Consider the following 8,055-nt stretch of genomic DNA (forward strand, 5'->3'; position numbering starts at 1 on the left):
CCGTCCTTCCTTCCGTCCGTCCGTCCGTCACCTGCGTTTTCTCAGTAACTAGCCGGTATAATTTCATGAAACTTAAAATAAATATGAACCACTATACTGGAATGATGCCCGTCCAAAAAAAAAATTTGATTGGTCAATTGTCCTTGGAGTTATTGCCCTTGATTTTTTGAAAAATGCACATTCACAGCCATTTCTCAGTCACTAGCTGGCAGAATTTCATGAAACTTGAAATAAATATGAATTTCTATACTGGGATGATGCCTGTTCATTTTTTTTTTGGATTGGTCAATTGTACTTGGAGTTATTGCCCTTGATTTTTTGAAAAACTCATTTACAGCCATTTCTCAGTAACTAGTTCGTAGAAAATCTTGAAACTTGAAATAAATATGAACCAACATACTGCGATGATGCCTGTTTATTTATATTTTGGATTGTGTAATTTCTATATGAGTTATTTGCCCTTGATTTATTAAAAGATCCATGTTTGCAGCCTTTTCTATGCAACTAGCTGGTAGAATTTCATGACACTTGGAATAAATAAGAACCAACATACGGTGATGATGCCTGTCTATTTTTCTTTTGGATTGGTCAATTTTACTTAGAGTTATTGCCCTTGATTTATTAAAAAATCATTGTTTGCGATATTTTATAATTTGGCTCTTATTCTTTCTGAGATTTTTTTTAACCTTCAAGCACAAACAAGCCATCAAGCACAAACAAGCCATCGTTGGCGGGGGATATCTTTTCACTGAAAATGCTTGTTTAATATGGGTCAACACAGGTCAAAATCTAGGTCACTAGGTCAAATCTTCGGAAAAATATTTCCACGTCATAAATTTTTCATTTTTGTTCATATCTTAATGAAACTTGGTCAGAATATTTGTCTGCATAATATCTTGCTTATTTTCTACATCGGTCATCCCAGGTCAAAATCTAGGTCAAATCTTAGGAAAATCTTTCCACGTCATAAATTCAACAATTTTTGTCAAATCTGTATGGAACTTGGTCAGAATATTTGTCTGCATAATATCTTGAAAGTTCTTTAATATGGGTCATCCCCGGTCAAAATCTAGGTCACAAGGTCAAATCTTAGGAGAAAGAATTCCACTGACATAAAAATTCATTAATTTTTGTCAAATCTTTATGAAACTTGGTCAGAATATTTGTCTACATGTCTTAAACATTTGTGAATATGGGTCACCTCAGATAACAAACTAGGCCACTAGGTCAACTCTTAGGAATTTTTTTCCCCGATGTCATAAAACATATGAAATCTTAGATGATAAAGTGTGTCATCTAGGGTCAAAAACAAGGTCTCTGGGACAGATCTTATTTTGGAAAAGCTGATGTAATTATAAAATGTTGATTTTTCCTCACACAAATGGAATAGTTTCTGTTGATCAGGTTATTTGTATGAACAATATCTCAGATAAGTATAAATATGGGTCTTTTTGGTTAAAAATACTAGGTCACTACCTCAAATCCTATGTTTGAAAAATTGCAGCTAAAGAAAAAATCCAGCTTTAATGAGGCGTTGCCACATTGGCGTCTTGTTTTTCCTTTATCAATTGGTGATTTTTTGTTGGATTGTCAATTATCCATTCATTCAATAATTTCTGTTTTTATTTATTTATCCTTGTTGCTTTGTTAGTCCTACATTCATTCATTTGTGCATTATGTAATTCATTACACACCTAGAGAGATATATATTGTAATTCCAAATGTATTGCACCCAGTCTCATGAAACTTAATAGCAATGTTGGTCAGCATGAGAAATGGTGCACCTGCAATTTGTATGACATTCATTTATCATACAGTCTAACAAGAGTTATGGCCCTTTACTTAGTAAAAAAAATTTAAATTTTTTTTGTGTCACATGCAGCTCAAAAAGAGTCGGACCTACACACATGAAACTTCATAGGATTGTCGATCAGTATAAGAAATTGTGCACCTGATATTTGTTTGACATTTTGCTTCATCTTACAAAAGTTACAGAGTAAAAAAGGGTATTGCTGAAAGTGAAGTATGCTCCCGAAATCTTATTTTCTATGAACAGGCAGAAATTTCAGTTTGCTGGTAGAAGGTGAATGGTTTTAGCATTATTATAAACCAGTTAAACAAACAACATGGAATATATTGAAAGACTTGGCAATTCAATTCTGAAGTAAATTTTAAGCAATTTATTAGAAATACAGCAACTGAACTTCACAAATATCAGTAAAAGAGAAACATTGCATGTAAGCCTGAATATGGATCTTCAAACATTATGTAACGTTATTGCCATCTATCTATATACCAAGTTGCAATTGAATCCCTTTAGAACATTCTAAGATATTGCCCAAACAAGCACCCATTGTTAAAAAATAAGGTTTATGGGAGATAACTAAATACATATCCAGGATGGGGTTATTATTCTTGGGTACAGCACTTCCTGTCATTGCAATCTGTACACCAAGTTTCATTTTAATTGCTTTTTGAAGTAGATTCCAAGATATGGCGTGGAAAAGCAGGAGATTAATAAACAAACATGCAGGATGGGATTATGATTCTTTGGTTCTACACTTCTTCTTGTTGCCATATTTCCACATTACAAGTTTCATTTCAATGCCTTTAGTATTTTCCCAGATGTGGCTGGGACATGAACCCATTTCCGACCAGGTTCATGGGAGATAATTAAGGAAATACGTTGGGAAGGATTATGGTTCCTGGGTACTGCACTTCCTTCCCTTGCCATCTATCTACATACCTAGTTGTAAGTTGTATAAAAATGTTTCAATGTGATTTCGAATGTGTATTTCAGTTAACAAAATGATCTCTTTGTGCAGTTTTTTTGTTAATATCTCGTCTTGTTGTCATTGTGTAAAATTGTTTACGGACGAGCGTTATCGTTCCCTCCGTGGCGCACTTGTTTGTTTCCATAACTGTACACGGAATGGAATCACTTTTGAATTTGTTTTTCGGAATTATTTTGGCCATGTTTGGAGACGTAGTCATTGAAAAATGAAAGGAAAATACATTTCTAGGAGAAATACACCGGAAATATTTTGTAATTCCATATAAAACGAATTCGTTTAAAATCGGATTATAAATCATTTCCAAAAAACACAACTGAATATATAAAACTACATGTATTATTTAAACTAAATAGCTTAAGTTGTAGTATTACAGACACATAATTATGTATATTATGACTACAGCGGCGTAGCGAAAACCATATAGCCAGAGGTCAGTCTGTTAACCATGGAGGGACCCCGATGCATCCCTGCTACGTACAGATAAATAGTGATCAGTGTAACATTGGCGAAAATCAGCCATTGATCCGTGTAGGGCAGCCTTTTATGTGCGACAGAGTGCCACGAAGCGTTTTCTAGGGACGTCCTGCGGTTTGGAGAAAATTCGTGTCTCGGCGAGTGACTGACGACGAGACAGGCCTACGGCATAGAAGTGACGCTGTCTACATTGCGGCCCGTGACAAGGCTAGAACGGGCGATCGGCAGGGTGTGGACACTTACATCCGGTGCACAGGCCAAACATTTTGACTTTGATAATAGTTCTTCAACAAAACAGGCATCGTTACTGTAGGTGTGGGCTAGGCTTATTTCGAATAGCAGTTTTATAAGATGTAATAAAATGTTCCAGCATTTACTAATAATCATATCACGGAGTTACAGTGGAAAACAGATTTAATCTAAAATGAAATTATAACCATTTTCTATTCTGCTTTTCGGTGAAATAACAAGTAATTTCCACCTCATTAAAAAATATAGATGTGTTTATTTGACGGCTTTAGAGTGTGGTTTCCATATTGCAATAAACATGTGACGTAGCGTCCACAATGCGGGGTTGATTTTTTAAAATGACGTCATTAAATTAAGTCGACGTTACGTTTCTTACATGAACTTCCAATGGAAGCCAATTAAATTGACATATTTCGTAAATGAAGTTTCGGTTATAGTTTGATAAATATTTCACCGAGTGATCTTGTAAAGCATTAAGTGATGTAGTCGAATAAAGGCAACCAAACCTGAGTGAGCAGACATTTCATCCCTGAAGACAACAATGCGTTTTAATGAGAACGGTGGTTGACCGTGTTTTACAAACCAGGCAAACGCAAGCTTAAGACAGACTGCAATAACGGAGTACTAGAGTACATCTCATTTATTCAATACAAACAATTGCTCCTGTGTTAGCGCTTATGTCCACATTTCTGTTGACTGTCTTCTTTCCCAGTAAGCATGAACACAGGCACGAACACTTCCCAGAAGGTATAAAACGTATGTTTGGCGTCGGAATGACGTTTGGTTTTGGTTGTTATCTCGGCGGTTTGTAGCCGACGTTGGAATTTAAAAAAAAAAAACACTTGATATCTAACTGGATGTACATAAAGGGCTGAATACAACGTACATGTACACACGAAAAACTCCTTGATTTGTATTGGTATTCGATACTTCTCTTTTTTACATTTGTATCATGAAATCAGTGATGATTAAACTATGTTTAAAGAGGCGTGATCTGCAGTATCACCCAGGGGCACTACCAAAGACAGAATAAAATCAAATGTGTGCCACATAAGACAACAACTGGAAATGTATGGTCAAAGGGAAGCAACTCAATTATATATCACTCAGGAGAGCTCATATGCCGTAACTGCCCTTTTCTCAATAACACGAAACATTTTACATTGAGCATTTACCAAAATGGGTATTTTCAGTGATTAACTTGCAGTTCCAACACGAACTGCAGGACAAGCTACGTACAGATAAAATGGAGGTACATAATACTGTGTTCCGTTAGTGCTATTGTGTTAGACTAGAAAGGCGAATAAGCGAAGGGACGAAGGCGAAGACACGAATACGTAGACATACAAAAGTACGAAGGCAAAGGAACGATTGTAGTTTCGCTTCGCTCCTTTGTCCCTTCGCCCTTTCGCCTTTTTTACTTCATACTTTCGCGTCTTCGCCTTCATATCTTCGCTATTCGCCTTCGCCAATTCGCATTCCGTTTGCACAAGTGCTTTACAAGCATTCAGCATGGCTGATCATGATATTAATGTATTTTCATATAAACAATAAGATTCACACTCGCTTCTCACAAAGAGTTTGATTCCCGGCCTGTGAACAAATCAAACCGGACAAGTGGGTTTCCTTTAACAACTCAAGACTACACTCTCGCGAAAGAACATGCAAGCGACTGTGATTAATATAATGTTTCAAATATTTGTTTCTCAATCGTTGTAAAATAAATCAGTTCGGTTGAATAAAGTAGTATAAATGTATAACGCGTGTTGTGTTACATATTGGTATATTATAAGGTCACGTTGAATTAATTTACTAGTATAACAACAAACTAAAATAATGCTGTATAAATGTTTAGGGTCATCATTTCAACGTGCATAATTTTGCAAATTTCCCTGGAATTGTTTTATCTCAGAAAAAGAAAGATATGTGTTCAAGTTGTTCTGAAATGAATAAGGACTTTAAGAGCAACATAGTCAATTTTAAGTAAAAGATTAATTAGAAGGATATTTTCTTGTTTTGCGTATTGTTTTACTGTTCGGGGTTAACATTTAGTCATGCACCAATGTGCTACTGAACCATTTAGATAAAACAACGTAGCTATATAATGTTTGAGAGAAAACCATAACACACAACAAAGGAGTAGTCTTAGCCGTCTTCCCTTTACGTCTTAAATTTGCTCCTTCGCGGCAGGGCGAAGACACGATGGTCCTAACGGAACACCGTAACATAACACGATGGCAGTGGTGTTTACGTACTTAGTTATTTTTTATATCTAAAAAAGGGGGTTTGGATAAATAACCATCATTAATGTTTAGCTTCGCCAAGTTTATATCCGACTTGTCAGGGGCGGGTCAAGGTGTGGGTGTTAGTGGGGTGTACTTTGGGTGAACAACTTGAACCGTGCTGCCCCTACCACTTAGGGGGAACGGACAACGGATATAGCTCAAAAAGTGATAAATCGATAAGCGTTTAATTTTGACTCATGGTAGGTTTTGTATTAAACAGAGAGTTAGCAGTTTTAAACAATTGAATGCATTCACAGTTGTTATCTATAGGTTTGAAATGAGGTTAAATATCATCTTTAAAAAAAACTCCTATTCCTCCAGTTTTTTTGATAACTTTTTGCATTCTATTTTTTTGTACAATAGTTTTCTACTTTAACTTCACCATAGTCATCAAGTTTTGCTTCAGTACATGCAAAAATATCAAATTGTGATTAAAAAAACTACAAAAATCAGGTATAATTAATTTTGGCTTAAGCCAACAAACATTTAAACAAGAAAATAATAGATTTTGTCTGTGTGATGGGTCTCCACCCTGGCAGTCCTACAGTCGAGTGCTGAGTGGTTCCTGGCGGGAGGGCTCTGGAACGGGCAGCTGATCAGGTCGGACTGGTGCTCAATTGACGAAGAGTCTGTCTTTAACGAGCGTAGCCTTCTGGTTGTTCCTCTTGAGCTGGCGTAGGACTGGGTAGGTCTGTCTCCTTTTCTCCTCAACTGCACCCGGGAACTGTTTCCTAATACCAAAATTGGTGCCCTTCAACTTATACGATAACTTCCGTACTAGCTTACGTTCTTTGAAGGGACTGAACATGGCGATAATTGGTCCAGGCTGTTTTTGTCCTCTTTTGGGGGGTGCCAGCCTGTGTACACGTTCAAACTGTATGTTTGTAATTTGTGAGAAGAAGCAGTTGAGTTCATGTTCTGTGTGTTTCAAAAGACCTTCCACTAGTGTTTTGTACTTTTTCAGGAATATTTGTAAATATGAGGTTGTCAGGCATACTTCTGCATTTAAGGTCAATCAGGTCTTCTGTAGTAAATACTGTAGTAAAGTTTATGAGAATTCTGGAATTAATCTCTTTTGATCTATCAATAATTCTCCAGATTTAGTTGATGATTTTGAAAAAAGACGATATAAGGTCTCAGTGCTTAATACTTATGACTTTTCAACGCTCTAATTACATCTATTCCACAATCTTTAGTTACAAGAAATTGACTCCTCTTATCGAAAACACTTTTGTGAGGTAGAAAACTACTTATATGGCAGTTAATGTTAAACAAGTTTATCGCTCAGATAAATATTTCTCCCACCTCGGATAAGTAGATCCAATAATTTAATCATGCGAGAAATTCTTATCTTGCCCACGGGCGGAGATAAAATGCCCTTGGAAATCATGTCTTGTGGCAATATTTAGAATGCTTATTTCTTATTTCTCGCTTCAAATGTCACCATAAAACAGTTTCCACCATCTTTGGAAGGAAAGATTAGCAAATTTATACAAGTCGCTTTTATTTTTAATAATGTTTTCCTTATTTGTTCCCAGTTTTAGTACAATGATGCTTTTTATTATGAAACTCTATGATCACACAGTTTTAAACCTTTTATTTTATAAGACAGACTGTGTGGGATGTTTTTGGTTTCTAACAAATTTCTGTAACGTTTCTTACCTAGCTAGCTCGGACACACTACCTTTAATTAAACTATAAACCTATTCTCGGACTGCATTGTCCCAAAAATCAAGCATGAAATTAGTATTATATACACGTGATTGACAATGGTTGCTTACAAAACCAAATGATAAGAAATAATTGGTATGGTTCAAGAATCAGAGTTTAATTTATTATAATCCCAAAACCAAGAACATACAAACAGAAACACTATAACACCTATGCTATAACTTCAAACAGGACCAACAAACAAAACGCTTAAAAACCAATCACAATATATCAGCGAAACCTGCAGTCCTAAGATTATTCTTGTTCGTATTTGATTAGCTGAGATTCACCATTATGACGTATGCACTGCAGGGAAGCAAATGTACAGCTACATGATACATAACAATATATCGTTTTGTTTAAGTACACACTGTTAAATATTTAGATTTGTATTGTATAGTTTTGACGTCCTCTGAAACTGATTGTAGCCTAAACATACCATCGGTCTTATGTGGTTAAAATAAAAGTATTTTGTGATATTTGGGCAATGCAGTTTTATGAAGTTTGAAAAAACATGTTATCCCTATTTTTTCGCAAATAAA

This window comes from Mya arenaria, chromosome 9 (genome assembly GCF_026914265.1).
Source record: "Mya arenaria isolate MELC-2E11 chromosome 9, ASM2691426v1".
In the NCBI taxonomy this organism is placed as follows: Eukaryota; Metazoa; Mollusca; class Bivalvia; order Myida; family Myidae; genus Mya; species Mya arenaria.